The 14,178-nt window shown below is 34.9% G+C and overlaps 1 pseudogene; it reads right to left on the reverse strand.

The window, feature by feature from the left end:
• Positions 1 to 7,850: 7,850 nt before the first annotated feature.
• On the reverse strand, positions 7,851 to 7,950 carry LOC112832750 (U6 spliceosomal RNA; annotated as a pseudogene).
• Positions 7,951 to 14,178: the final 6,228 nt, after the last annotated feature.

Raw genomic sequence — 14,178 nt, forward strand, 5'->3', positions numbered from 1 at the left:
AAGAAAAAAAAAGAGGATTCAAATAAGTAAAATAAGAAATGAAAGAGGAGACATTACAACTGATAACACAGAAATACAAAGGATCATGAGAAACTACTACAAAATATTATACAATAACAAATTGGACAACATAAAATAAAGAAATTCCTAGAAGCATACAATCTACCAAGATTGAATCATAAAGAGATAGAAAATCTGAATAGACCAAGTACTAGTAAGGAGTTTGAACCAAGAATCAGAAACCTCCCAACAAACAAAAGTCCAGAACCAAATGGCTTCATTGGTGAATTCTACCAAACGTTCAAAGAAGAATTAATACTAATTTTCTCAAACTCTTCCAAAACACAGAGAGGAAGGGAACACATGAAAACTCATTTACAAAGCCAGCATTACCCTTATATCAAAATGAGAGAAGGATGCCACAAGAAAAGAAAATTATAGGGCAACATCCCTGATGAACTACAGAAGCAGAAATCCTCAACAAAATATTAGCAAACCAAATTCAACAATACATTAAAAGGATCATACACTATGATCAAGTAGAACATGTTCCAAGTATGCAAGGATGGTTCAACATCCACAAATCAATTAAAGTGTTATACCACACAAACAAAATGAAGGGTAAAAATCCTACCTTCATCTCAACAGATGCAGAAAAAGCATTTGGCAAAATTCAACATCCATTCATGAAAAAACTCTCAACAAGCTGGGTGTAGAGAAAATAGAATGAACATCAATATAACAAAGGCCATAGATGATAAACCTACAGCTAACATGGTGAAAAATGCTGAAACCTTTTCTTTAAAGATCAGAAATAAGACAAGGCTGCCCACTCGAACCACTTTTATTTGACATAGTACAGGAAATCCTAGCCAGAACAGTTAGTCAAGAAGAAAAAAGAAAAGCCTCTAAAATAGAAGAAAAAAGTAAAACTCTATTTGCAGATGACATGATACTATATACAGAAAATCCTTAAGACCCATCAAAAAACTGTTAGAACTAATAAATTCAGTAAAGTTGTAGGATACAAAATCAATATACAAAAATCAGTTGCATTTATATCTACTAACACCAAACTGTCTGAAAAAGAAATTAAGAGAACAATCTCATTTACAATTTCATCAAACAGAATAAAATACTGAGGAATAAATTTAATCAATGAGCTGAAAGATCCATATACTAAAGACAGTAAGACATTAATAAAAGAAATTGAAGAAGACACAAATAAATGAAAAGATACTCCAAGCTCATGGATTGGAAGAATGAATATTGTTAAAATGTCAATACTACCCAAAGCAATTTATAGATTCAATGCAATTCCATCAGCATTTTTTATAGAGAAAAAACAATCCTAAAATTTGTATGGAACCACAAAAGACTTTGAATAGCTAAACAAACTTGAGAAAAAATTAAGCTAGAGATGTCAAGCTTTCTGATTTCAAACTACATTACCAAGTTATAGTAATCAAAACAGTATGACATTGGCATAAAGACAGACACATATATCAGTGGAATAGAATAGAGAATCCAGAAATAAACCCACACATATATGGTCAATTAATTTATGACACAGGAACCAAGAATATACAATGAGGAAATGTTGGTCTCTTTAATAAGTGATGCTGAGAAAAATGGATGGCCACATAAAAAAAATGAAACTGTACTCCTATATTACATCATACACAAAAATCAACCCAGAATGGATTAAAGACTTGAATGTAAGACCTAAAACCACAATATCCCTAGAAGTAACACTGATATAGGCCTTGGCAATGATTTTTTTGCTTTAATACCAAAAGCAAAAATAAATGGTGGGACTACATCAAACTGAAAGTCTTCTGAATGGCAAAGGAAATGATTAACAAAATTAAAAGACAACATACCTAATGAGGAAAAAATATTTGCAAATCATATATCTTTTAAGAGGTTAACATCCAAATCATATAAAGAACTCATACAACTTAAAGCAAAAAATCAAACAATCTGATTAAAAATGGGCAGAGGAACAGAAAAGACATTTTCCAAAGAAGACTTAGGACCATACAAATGGCCCACAAGTACGCAAAAAGGTGCTCAACATCACTAATCATCAGAAAATGCAAATCAAAACGATAATGAGATATGGTTACATCACCTCACACCTATTAGAATGGCAATTATCAAAAAGATAAGAGATAAGTGTTGGCAAGGATGTGAAGAAAAGGAGCTCTTGTGCACCTGCTGGTGAGAATGTAACGTTGTCCAGCCACTATGAGAAACAGTATGGAAGGTTCTCAAAAAATTAAAAATAGAACTACCATGTGATCCAAAAATTCCATTTCTGAGTATCTATCTGAAGGAAATCAAATCACTATCTCAAAAAGATACCTGCACCCCCATATTCACTGCAGCATTATTTACAATAGCTAAGATATGGAAATAACATAAGTGTCCCCTGAGAAATGAATGTACAGAGAAAATGTGGCATATGTACACATAGAATATTATTTGGCCATAAAAATGAAGGAAATCCTGCCATTTGCAACAACAAGGATGGACTTGAAGGCCTTATGCTAAGTGAAATAAGTCTGACAGAGGAAGACAAATACTTTATTATCTCACGTATATGTGGAATCTAAAAAAAAAAAAAAACCAATCTCATAGATACAGAGAACAGATTGCTCGTTGCTGGAGGTGAGGGTTAGGTGGTGGGTGATATGGGATAAATGCCAACAAAAGGTACAAACTTCCAGTTTTAAGATAAATAAGTTCTGGGGAGGTAATGTATAGTATGGTGACTACAGTTAACAATACTGTATTGTATATTTCAAAGTTACTAAGAGAGTATGTCTTAGAAGTTTTCATCCCAAGGGAAAAAAATTATAACTTTGTGAGGTGATAGATGTTAACTAAACTTACTGTGGTAATCCTTTTGTAATATATACGTATATCACTGTATTAAGTACCTTAAATTAATACAATGTTATGTCAGCTATACCTTAATAAAACTGGAAAAAATCTGATACTATAAAATCTTTGGACCTTTCTTTTTTTTAAGATTTTATTTATTTATTTGAGAGAGAGAGGGAGCGAAAGAAGAGGGATGAGGCAGAGAGAAAGGGAGAAGCAGGCTCCCTGCTCTCTCCCCACTGAGCAAGGAGCCTGATGCAGGACTCAATCTCAAGACCCCAGGATCATGACCTAAGCCAAAGACAGAGGCTTAACTGACCAGGCTACCCAGGCGCTCCCTCTTTGGACCTTTCTTTTGGTGGGGGTTAAGAAATAAGCCTGTTAATTTTTTATATTTAAAGTAAAATTCACACAACATAAATTAACCATTTTACAATTCAGTGGTATATAGTACATTCACTATGTTGTGGAATCACCACTCTCTAATTTAAAACCTTATCATCATCACCTGAAAACATCCTTTTCCCATTAAGTAATCATTACCAATGTCCACTCTCCCCAGCCCTGACAACCACTTTCCTCTTTCTGTCTCTATAGATTTACCTATTTGGGATACTACATACAAGTGTAATCATACAATATATAAATTTTTGACTCTGGCTTCTTTAACTTAGCATGTTTTCCAGGTTCATTCGAGTTATAGCATCTATCAGTACTTCATTCCCCTTTCAATATGAATAATATTTCATTATATGTATATACCACAATTTATTTTGAATGAAAGTTCTAAGGATTCACAAGCCCTTCCAAAAGGCAATGCATGAAGTCCCTTAAAGGCATTGATTCATGGACCATCAAGGGCTCACTGATCACAGATTACAAACCACAAATATGACTGTGGCGCTGGCTAAGTTCACATGGTGTGAGAATGGCAGTAAAAGAAGAGACCAGGGACAGAAAGAATGTTGGAAAACACCAATACTTAAGGAATAGGTAAAGGAGGAGGAGCCTAAATAGATATGGGAATAGAGAAAAAGAATGAGACAGCCAAAAACACCCCCCAAAATTTAAATGAGTGATATTGTCATATGGTAGAGTAAGAAACAGAAGAACACAAAATTTTCCATTAAATTTAGCAAGAGAGATCATTTTTGAAATGATCTAATTGAGGTCATAAAGATTGAGGCTAGATGGCAGTGATTTGAGAAATAATAGAGGAAAAAGAATATGTGAAAATGCATACAACTCATTCAAGAGACTTAACTGTGAAGGAGAAAGAGGCTTGCTGCCAGTACAAGGTTGGAGACATTAGAGTATTTTTGAAGATTTGAGAACAAAGAGCATTTTTATATTCTGAAGAAATAAATGAATGAAAAGATTAATGATAAGGAGCTGATAAATAACTCAAGAAAATACAAAGGTAGGAACTCCCAGGCTCAGCAGGAAGTAACTAAATAATTACTGAATTAATGTAGGATGTAGACAAGATTTGGGTTAAAGGAAAAGATGTCTGGTGTTAAAATTCTGCTTAATAGGTAAATGCTAGCAGGTCAGTAGATGACAGTGATGAAGACGAATGGAAGGTGATGTTTCTGGATTACATAATCCTCCAATGATCAGGGATTTCTGTAAGAGGGTTCAAAGGAGTATGCTTAGAAAGTAAGGAGCTATGATAATGATAAATAAGCCAGACCTATAAGAAACACCTAAATTAGAAAGTATACTTTGAGTCAGCCATTTAACAAGTCTCTTGAGTGCTTACTCTTTACTGGGAACTGTGCTAAGGACTTAAGTTATAAAGATGGATCTTTCAGTAGTTCTCAACCAGTGATACTACTTAAGGGAAGGGTGCCCATAAAAATCACTGAAGAATTTAGTGGAAGGCCTAGAACTATATATATGTCCTTCTGGGGAATTAAAAAAAAAAATTTAAGCAGCTCTTGTTACTTTCATTTTTTTTTAAGATTGATTTGAGAGAGAGAGAGAGAGAGTGCACACATGAGTGGGGTGGAAGGGCCAAGGGAGAAGGAAAAGCAGACCCCCCGCTGAGCAGGGAGCCTGGTGTGGGGCTCGATCCCAGAACCGTGGAATCATGACCTGAGCTGAAGGCAGACGCTTAACCGACTGAGCCACCCAGATGCCCCTGTTGTTTTCATTTTGATGGTACCAGATTTCTTTGTTAGAGTGATTAGTAGTAGTTAGCTATGAGATGCTAGAGTAAAGCACAATCTGTCTTATACAGAGAAAAAGATGCAATATCCTAAAATAACCACAGAGAAATAAAAATCTCTAATTGAAATATATAAAATGCCATGGGAAGAGAGGATGAGAGTGTTCACTACGCCTAAATGTACAGAAGGGAAAGTAACATGTAGGAGGAGCCTTGTATGTTGAGTCTCTCATCCAGTGTATTTTATAGGCTTAGAAAGAAAGTGGGAGCAGCCCATGTAGGCAATTGTAAGGATCATGAGGTCAGAACAGTAGCCTGAAGCCGTATTTGGAGGGACACGGCATGGATGTTATTTGTACTTATCCTTACAAGAAATTCTGGGAGGCAAGTGTGGAGACTGGGAGATGTTCAACAAATAAGCTAATGAAATAATGAAGTTTATCTTTGAACATGTTGCCATGTTGCCACAGTGTAAAGGACACGTTATTGAGGGAAAAAGGGAGTGGAGAACATCTTGTAAAAAGGTTACTGAAATTACTTACACTAAAGCTGATAAAAACTAAAGCAGAGCAGAGGCTGTGGCAACAGGGTAGGGTGCAAGGATTTGGGAAAGACCTGAGAAATACAGTGAAGATGTGAGTAACAGAAAGACTCAAGAAAGACTCCATGTTCCTTAACATAAACAACTGAACAGATAGATGGTGGTGACACAGACCAAGGTTAGAGAGTCCAAAGAAGTAAATTCTTCAAGGCCAGGGTAGCATATACTAAATACAACCACATATATAAAGTGAAATAATGCCAACATAAGAAATTGTATATATATGTATTTTTTGTCACACACTTAGACAATTGATTATTCCACTGAAAAGCCAAGGCCATCTGTGTGACTTGCTGACAATTCATGCATCTGTGTTTTAGTTTTCAAAGAAGTTAAGCTGCAAACGATGTGAGCCATCCTCTAGGCCGCTTACCACATCACATAAATCAGAAGTTGCGCAATCTGTCAGGAGAGTTCTGGGAAACATGGATTTGAAGGAATTCCTCCTCCTTCCTTCTTCCTCACCCTCTTTGTCTGCCTAAGGCATGAAGATTAATCAGACATTTACAGCACCAAATGGCAAGATCTTATTCATCGTGGTGTGAGGGTGATTTGCTGTGCTCCTGAACAAAAGCAAAATGGCAGCATTTAAATGAACTGACACATCAGATCTCTTCAGCTGTTCTTTAAAAGTAATACATTAATCAGGGGATAAACAAGGTATTGTCACCCTGACAAAATTTTAGAAGGACTGCATCAGAGAAATCTCCTGAAATTACTCCTATTGAATACAAACTGGGGCCTGACATTTTCCAAAACGGACAATATGTCTCAAATTTTTAGCTGTTTATTTTTTAATCTTTCTAAAGGAGAAATAGATTAGTGATCTGATTCTATAGAATATGGTGAGTCTCATCCAATGTATTTACCCTTTATACATTAAATTACTACCCAATATGAGCATGGTGGAAAAGAAATATTAAAGAGCCTCAGTTCATTCTTAGCATGAAAAGAACAAAAATTTGTTACCAAACAAAAATACAATTTTTGCTTGAGAACAATCAACAATACTTTTAGATAAGCTCATGACATATTTCAACACATGAAATGGTTGTTTTTGAGTGTGTGGGAATTTTCAAGTGCCACAATTAATGTAAATCTAAAATAATTCACAAAATACACAAAATACAAAGATATACTCTAAGGATATGTATAGATTATATACAAATGAATCAACATGTGTTTCCATAAGAAACTCTTCCCCCTTCCTTTTTTTACTTACCCCCTTTATTTATTGAAAAGGTGAAGTTTTCATTTATTTCCTTGATTTTTATCAAAGTGTGATCAGAAAACTTTCCTATTAGATACAGCTTGGTGGTAACAAAAAATAGTGACTTATTAATGACCTTTAATATATAGGAGTTAAAATCCCATACTTTGTTATCAACCGGATAAAAAAGAGTAAGTAGAGGGCGCCTGGGTGGCTCAGATGGTTAAGTGTCTGCTTCCGGCTCAGGTCATGATCCCAGGGTCCTGGGATCGAGTCCGGCATTGGGCTCCCTGCTAAGCGGGGAGCCTGCTTCTCCCTCTGCTTCTCTCTCTCTCTCTCTCTCTCTCTCTGTCTCTCATAAATAAATAAATAAAATCTTTAAAAAAAAGAGTAAGTAGATCTTAAATATTCTTACCATAAAAAAAATGGTAATTAGGGCACCTGGGTGGCTCAGTTGGTTAAGCGACTGCCTTCGGCTCAGGTCGTGATCCTGGAGTCCCGGAATCGAGTCCCACATCGGGCTCCCTGGTCAGCAGGGAGTCTGCTTCTCCCTCTGACCCTTTTCCCTCTCGTGCTCTCTATCTCTCATTCTCTCTTTCTCAAATAAATAAAATCTTTTAAAAAATGGTAATTATTTCATGTGACAGAGGTAATTATTTGACATTAGCTAGCTGCTATAGTGGTAACCATTTTGCAATATGTAAGTGTATCAAATCAACATGTTGTATACCTTAAACTTATACCATGGTATATGTCATTTATATCTCAATAAAACTGAAGGAAAAAATAGAACAAAAAAGCATATGAAAACCAGGTGTAGTAGATATGTGATTGATTCTATTTCACAGCAGATCATTTTTTTAATACAATTAAGGTAATCTCATCACCCTTGCCAGAAATTACTTCAGGCCCAATTTTTTTTTTTAATGATACATGAAACCTGCTGAGGGGTGTGGAAATGTGTTTTTTGTTCTTTTAAAAAACATATGGAATGATTCACGAATTTGCATGTCATCCTTGCATAGGGGCCATACTAATCTCTGTATTGTTCCTATTTTACTATAGTGCTGCCAAAGTGTATCTTGTTCTTAAAAGACATGTATAAGAAAAGATAATCTCTTATCCTTATCTTCTCTGATATGTGAAAAGAAGCTATCTTCCTACCAGCGTAAGGATGAAGACACCATTAAGGAAGACAGGAGAAAACAAAAAGGGAGAAAAATAAAACTTGAGTCTTTGATACCATCCTTGAATAGCTAAATCAACCAACACTAGAATCTATTCTAACTCTTATTGTAATGTGAAGTAACTGTACATACCTTTGAAGGTTATTGACATCAAAGTTTGCTATTTCTTGTAGCCAAAAACATACTAACCAACATATGAAGGGTTATGAGGAAGTATTAAACAATCTAGACAAGAGAAGCCAAATGGGAACACCAAAGCTGTTTCCAAGAAGTCAGCTTAATATAAAACTTGTCAGAGCTGTCTGAAAAGGCATATCTGCCCTAGGAAGTAGTAAATTCCTTCTCACCAGAGACTGGCCAAGCACTTCTTAGTTTTGCTGCAAATTAGAGAAATTAGACTATATACCTCATGTGTCATTTCAACACTAGGATTTCTTTGTTACTGTGAAAACTGAAAGAAAGATTTCTCAAGGGGATGCGAAGTCTAGTCCTAAAGCTTAACTACAAAACAATCTTCCTTTTGTTGTCTAATGTAGAGGAACTGCTCTCATATTTTCAGTTCTCAAAACTAAGCATTTGTTGAATCTCTGCTGAGTTTCTAGACTGTGTTAGTAATTGAGACAATAAAAATATTACATGACTACTACATTAAAGAGTTTAATTCCTAACTGGGATATATTTTAATTCAATGAAAAATAAATGCTGGCATATACATTGAATGTCAAAGTTTAGGATAGAACTAATAAAAGGTTTGGTTATAACAAGTAGGAAAATTAACCAAATGCTGATCTTGAAAACATTTGCCTAGGTGTTATATAATAGTGCCTTTAAAAATGGAGTCAAATGGATACAATGTCATTTTGAGTTAGCACTAATTATGCAATTGTCAATAATAGATCTCACTAAACGGAAGTATTAAATGTTAGAACTAGGGGCGCCTGGGTGGCTCAGTCGTTAAGCGTCTGTCTTTGGCTCAGGTCATGATCCCAGAGTCCTGGAATCGAGCCCCACGTCGGGCTCCTGCTCAGCGGGAAACCTGCTTCTCCCTCTCCCACTCCCCCTGCTTGTTTTCCCTATCTCACTGTCTCTCTCTCTGTGAAATAAATAAATAAAATCTTTAAAAAAATGTTAGAACTAGACCAGGATTAAAATTAAGATATAAATTTAACTTGTTTTTGTCATCTTGGAAAAAAAATCTATTTTTAACAGCAGGGATAGGACTCATACTATTATCCATATAATGAAATTAGGAACTGTTACAGTTATTTCAAAAGAAACTTTTTTCCTGTTGATATTATTTGGGACAAATAACATTTCCAGCAATGTTCTTCTTCCTTACCTTTTCTACTGCATTTTTGTGGTTCACAAAGAAGATCTTGATTGTTTACTGTGACTGTTTTATAATGCCACATTTCTCTATTATACCTGACCATCTCTGCACAGGATATAAAGAAGCTGAATACTGCAAAAGTTCTTACAAACAACAACAGCATCAACCGTGGGTTTTAGGATTGTTGGAGAGAGTACAGTAGAGGGATTCAATAAATTAAACTGGTAATGAGAGAACTACATTGAAACTCCAATAGGAGTTGTTTATCTAGCTTCAAATCTAATAAATCACATTAATTAAAAAGAGATATCCTGGTTTTTATTGATATAAGTTATCTGATTTTCCTGCTGTCAGGTACATTAGTCCACTTTCCATGCACAGAGTTTTTAAAAAGGAATAAATGGAGAAAGCATAGCACAAAAAGGCAGAAAGAAAAAGGTAGGGCCAATCTTAATCACGCAGGGTTACTAACAATTCTATAAATCATCTGATCCAACATGACCTCCTGCTGTTACCAGCAGAAATATTGCTCTCATTTGCATTTAAAAAAATTTTTCTGTCTTACAAGTAGTGAGAGAAAGATGAGTTCAGCTAAGAGTTCATTATCTTCTCCACACTCCTCCCTTCACACATGGGTTTTGGTGAAAGAAAGCATTTGCAAAATATGTTCTTAGTATGCTATGCTCCTTTTGCCTTCCATGCAACAGAATTGATTTCAAACCATTCCATTTCTTTAATTTAAATTTTATTGAACATAAAATGCGATCCTGGTTTATGGAGAATTCAGTGATTCATCACTTACCTACAATAAGTGCACCCAGTGCTCCTACAATAAGTGCACCCAGTGCTCCTCACAACAAATGCTCTCTTTAACACCCATCACCCACCTAGCCCATTCCCTACCCTCCTTCCTCTATCAACCCTCAGTTTGTTCTCTATCATTAAGAGTCTCTTAAGGCTTGTTTCCTTCTCTTCTTTTTTTCTTTTCCCCCTTCCCATATGTTCATCTGTTTTCCTTCTTAAATTCCACATATGAGCGATATCATATAGTACTTGTCTTTCTCTGACTGACTTATTTCACTTAGCATTATACACTCTAGCTCCATCCATGTCGTTCCAAATGCCGAGATTTCATTTTTTTGGTGGCTGAGTAATATTCCAATGTGTGTATATTATACACACACACACACACACACACACACCACATCTTCTTTATCCATTCATTAGTCAGTGGATATTTGGGCTCTCTCCATAGTTGGCTATTGCTGACAACGCTGCTATAAACATCGGAGTGCAAGTACTCCTTCAAATCTGTATTTTTGTACCTAGTAGTGAAATTGCTCTATTTTTAACTTTTTGAGGAACCTCCATACTGTTTTCCAGAGTGGCTGCACCAGTGTGCATTCCCACCAATAGTGCAAGAGGGTTCCCCTTTCTTTGACCTCACCAACACCCTTTGTTTCTTGTATTGTTAATTTTTAGCCATTCTGACAGGTGTGAGGTGGTATCTCATCATGGTTTTTTATTTGTATTTGCCTGATAATGAGTAATGTTGAGCATCTTCTCATGTTTCTGTTAGCCATTTGGATATCTTCTTTGGAAAACTATCTATTCACATCTTCTACCCATTTCAACTGGATTGCTTATGTTTAGGGCATTGAGTTTGATAAGTTCTTCATAGATTTTGGATACTAACCATTTATCAGATATATTGTTTGCAAATATTGTCTCCCATTCCATAGGCTTTTAGTTTTGTTGATTGTTTCCTTTGCTGTGCAGAAGCTTTTTATCTTGCTGAAGTCCCAATAGTTCATTTTTGCTTTTATCTCCCTTATTTCTGGTGACACATCTAGTAAGAAGTTGCGGTAGCCGAGGTCAAAGAGGTTTCTGCCTGTGTTCTCCTCTAGGATTTTGGTGGTTTCCCATCTCACATTTAGGTCTTTCATCCATTTTGAATTTATTTTTGTGTTTTGTGTAAGAAAATGGTCCAGTTTAATTCTTGTGCATGTTGCAGTCCAGTTTTCCCAACACCATTTGTTGAAGAGACTGTCCTTTTTCCATTGGATATTCTTTACTGCTCTGTTGAAGATTAGTTGACCATAAAGCTGTGGGTCCATTTCTGGGTTCTCTAATCTGTTCCATTGATCTATGTGTCTGTTTTTGTGCCAGTATCATAATTTTTTAATGGCTACAACTTTGTAATATTGCTTGAAATCCAGAATCGTGATGCCTCCAGTTTTGTTTTTCTTTCTCAGATTTGCTTTGGCTATTCAGGCTATTGTGGTTCCATGCAAATTTTAGAATTATTTGTTCTAGCTCTGTGAGAAACACTGGTGGTATTTTGATAGGAATTGCATTAAATGTATAGATTGCTATGGGTAGTATAGACATTTTAACAGTGTTTGTTCTTCCAATCCATGAGCATGGAATACTTTTCCATTTCTTTGTGGCCTCTTCAGTTTCTTTCATAAGTGATCTATAATTTTCAGAGTACAGATCTTTTACCTCTTTAGTTAGCAAGGCATTCCATTTTTAACATAAAATCACATCTCCAAGAGGATGTACCTACTGCCATAAAATCAAAGAGTCTGTTCCTCCAGTGCACACTTCTTCTAACTGGCCTGTTCCAAGTTCCTATGCTTCAAGCATAGGGCAAAAAATACAAAACAATCATGTGTTTTCTTTGAAGCCCCGGCATGAATAGTTTATTTGGAATAAGGAAATACAAAAGTCTCTACTTTCCTTTCTGTGAAAGTTTCATTGAGCAAGTTTTCATTGTTTGATAACTTTGGTTTGCCATTTAAACTTTCAAGAAAATTATAAACTCACCAAAACTTTTCTGTGCAACTTAGACATCTTTCTGAAAGATTATGCTATGATGTTTCAGCAATGTTTTCTGCATGAAGATATGTGTCCTCTTGGACACAGATAGTAAATTTTCAATTTCTTACTTAAAAAAAATCTTTTCGTGAAGTATTTAAGCATAATATCATTAACACAATTTACACCTGAAGGTGACAAGCAGGCAAATAGTTTTTAAGGGGGATGGAAGTACTATCCCATTATTTGAATAGTTTTTCATCATAATTTAAATATTGGTAATACTGGTGTTTTCTATTTTTTCTATTTTTGGGGGGTATTAGAGAGATATAGTTTTAAGTCTTTATCAGGCTTTTTTTTTTTCAGATGTTATCTCAGAACACACTGCTCTTCAGCTAACTCAGGTCTAACCACATGAGTCTTAAAACAGCCCTGTGCCCAAAGCTCCTTGTAGGTACTACCTCTTATTTTCCCCTTCACAATTAATTTATATAAAAAAAAAGATGTCTAACTCACAGTCCTCTATTTTTTAATTTTTATTTCCTTCTCAACCTAGTACAATCTGATTTCTATCTCCACCACTGCAATGAAATGACTTTACTAAGGACACTAATAACTTCCACTTTGCCAAAATCAGTGGATATATTTTTGTTTTTACCTAATCTCTCTCCAACCCTTAACTGACTGACACTTCTTAATATCAGATGTGACTTTCTTTCCTGGTTCTCCATGAAAACCTTTTAATTTATTTATTCATTTATTCAACAAATTCTATTGAATGCTACTGAAAGTAAAGTTCTCTCTCCTGGTTCCTCGGCTATCTCTACTCCTTCAGTGTTGAAGAACTCAATCTATTTGCTTTCCCCAGCATACATATTTACCTAGGTAGCTTTATTCAAATCCACTGGTAATGATTCTAAAAGTTAACTCTCCAGCAAGATCTCACTCTTATTATTCTCAACTGTGTACAGGACATCTTTATGTTGATGTTTAAGACACCATATATTGAATTGTCATTAGTTTTAAGAATAAAATGTTTAAGATATTTCTTCTAGTTTATCCCTTTCCTATTTTCTAATTATCTTAGGAAAACAAATTCAAAAGGAAGAGAAGGTTACAAAATTAAAAGTAAATGTCCTCCTAGTCTGAGAAGAGAAGGCAGTATCACAAGAAGAGTGGGAAACAGAAATTGGAAAAATTTAGGAAATTTTTGTATCTACATCCACAAAATACATAATTTTTGAGAATTTGCATTTTTTAAATCTTGCAAAATAGTAGGCAACTGTCCCTATGAGCATATACAAATCTACACAATGTTTCCAATTATCTACATACTGCACAGTTATATAGTAGCCCACACATAATATCGTAGCCATCTCTCTATTAATAAAAGCTCAGATGGTTTTACTGGCTTCTATTACCATACTTAATATTTTTGAGTGTGTAATTTTTGAATATTCATGTAAAGAAAACTCTAAGATAAATTTATTTTTATTCCAACTTTGTTGAGATCTAATTGACAAAATTTGTATATACATATATATTTCACACTTGTATAAAGTACAATTTGATTATTTGATATATTCATACATTGTAAAATGATTACCACAAACAAATTAACATATCCACTAGTCTCATACTTACTTATTTATTTATTTTTTGGTGAGAACACTTAAGATCTATTCTCTTTTTTTTATTATTATTATGTTATGTTAATCACCATACATTACATCATTAGTTTTTGATGTACTGTTCCATGATTCATAGTTTGCGTATAACACCCAGTGCTCCATGCAGAATGTGCCCTCTTTAATACCCATCACCTGGCTAACCCATCCTCCCATGGAACGTTTTCCATTTCTCTGTGTCTTCCTCAATTTCTTTCATGAGTATTTTATAGTTTTCTGAGTACAGATTTTTTGCCTCTTTGGTTAGATTTATTCCTAAGTATCTTATGGTTTTGGGTGCAAT

The sequence above is a fragment of the Callorhinus ursinus genome, unplaced genomic scaffold (genome assembly GCF_003265705.2).
Source record: "Callorhinus ursinus isolate GAN/ISIS: 27379988/994484 unplaced genomic scaffold, GSC_fseal_2.0 scaffold14, whole genome shotgun sequence".
Classification (NCBI taxonomy): Eukaryota; Metazoa; Chordata; class Mammalia; order Carnivora; family Otariidae; genus Callorhinus; species Callorhinus ursinus.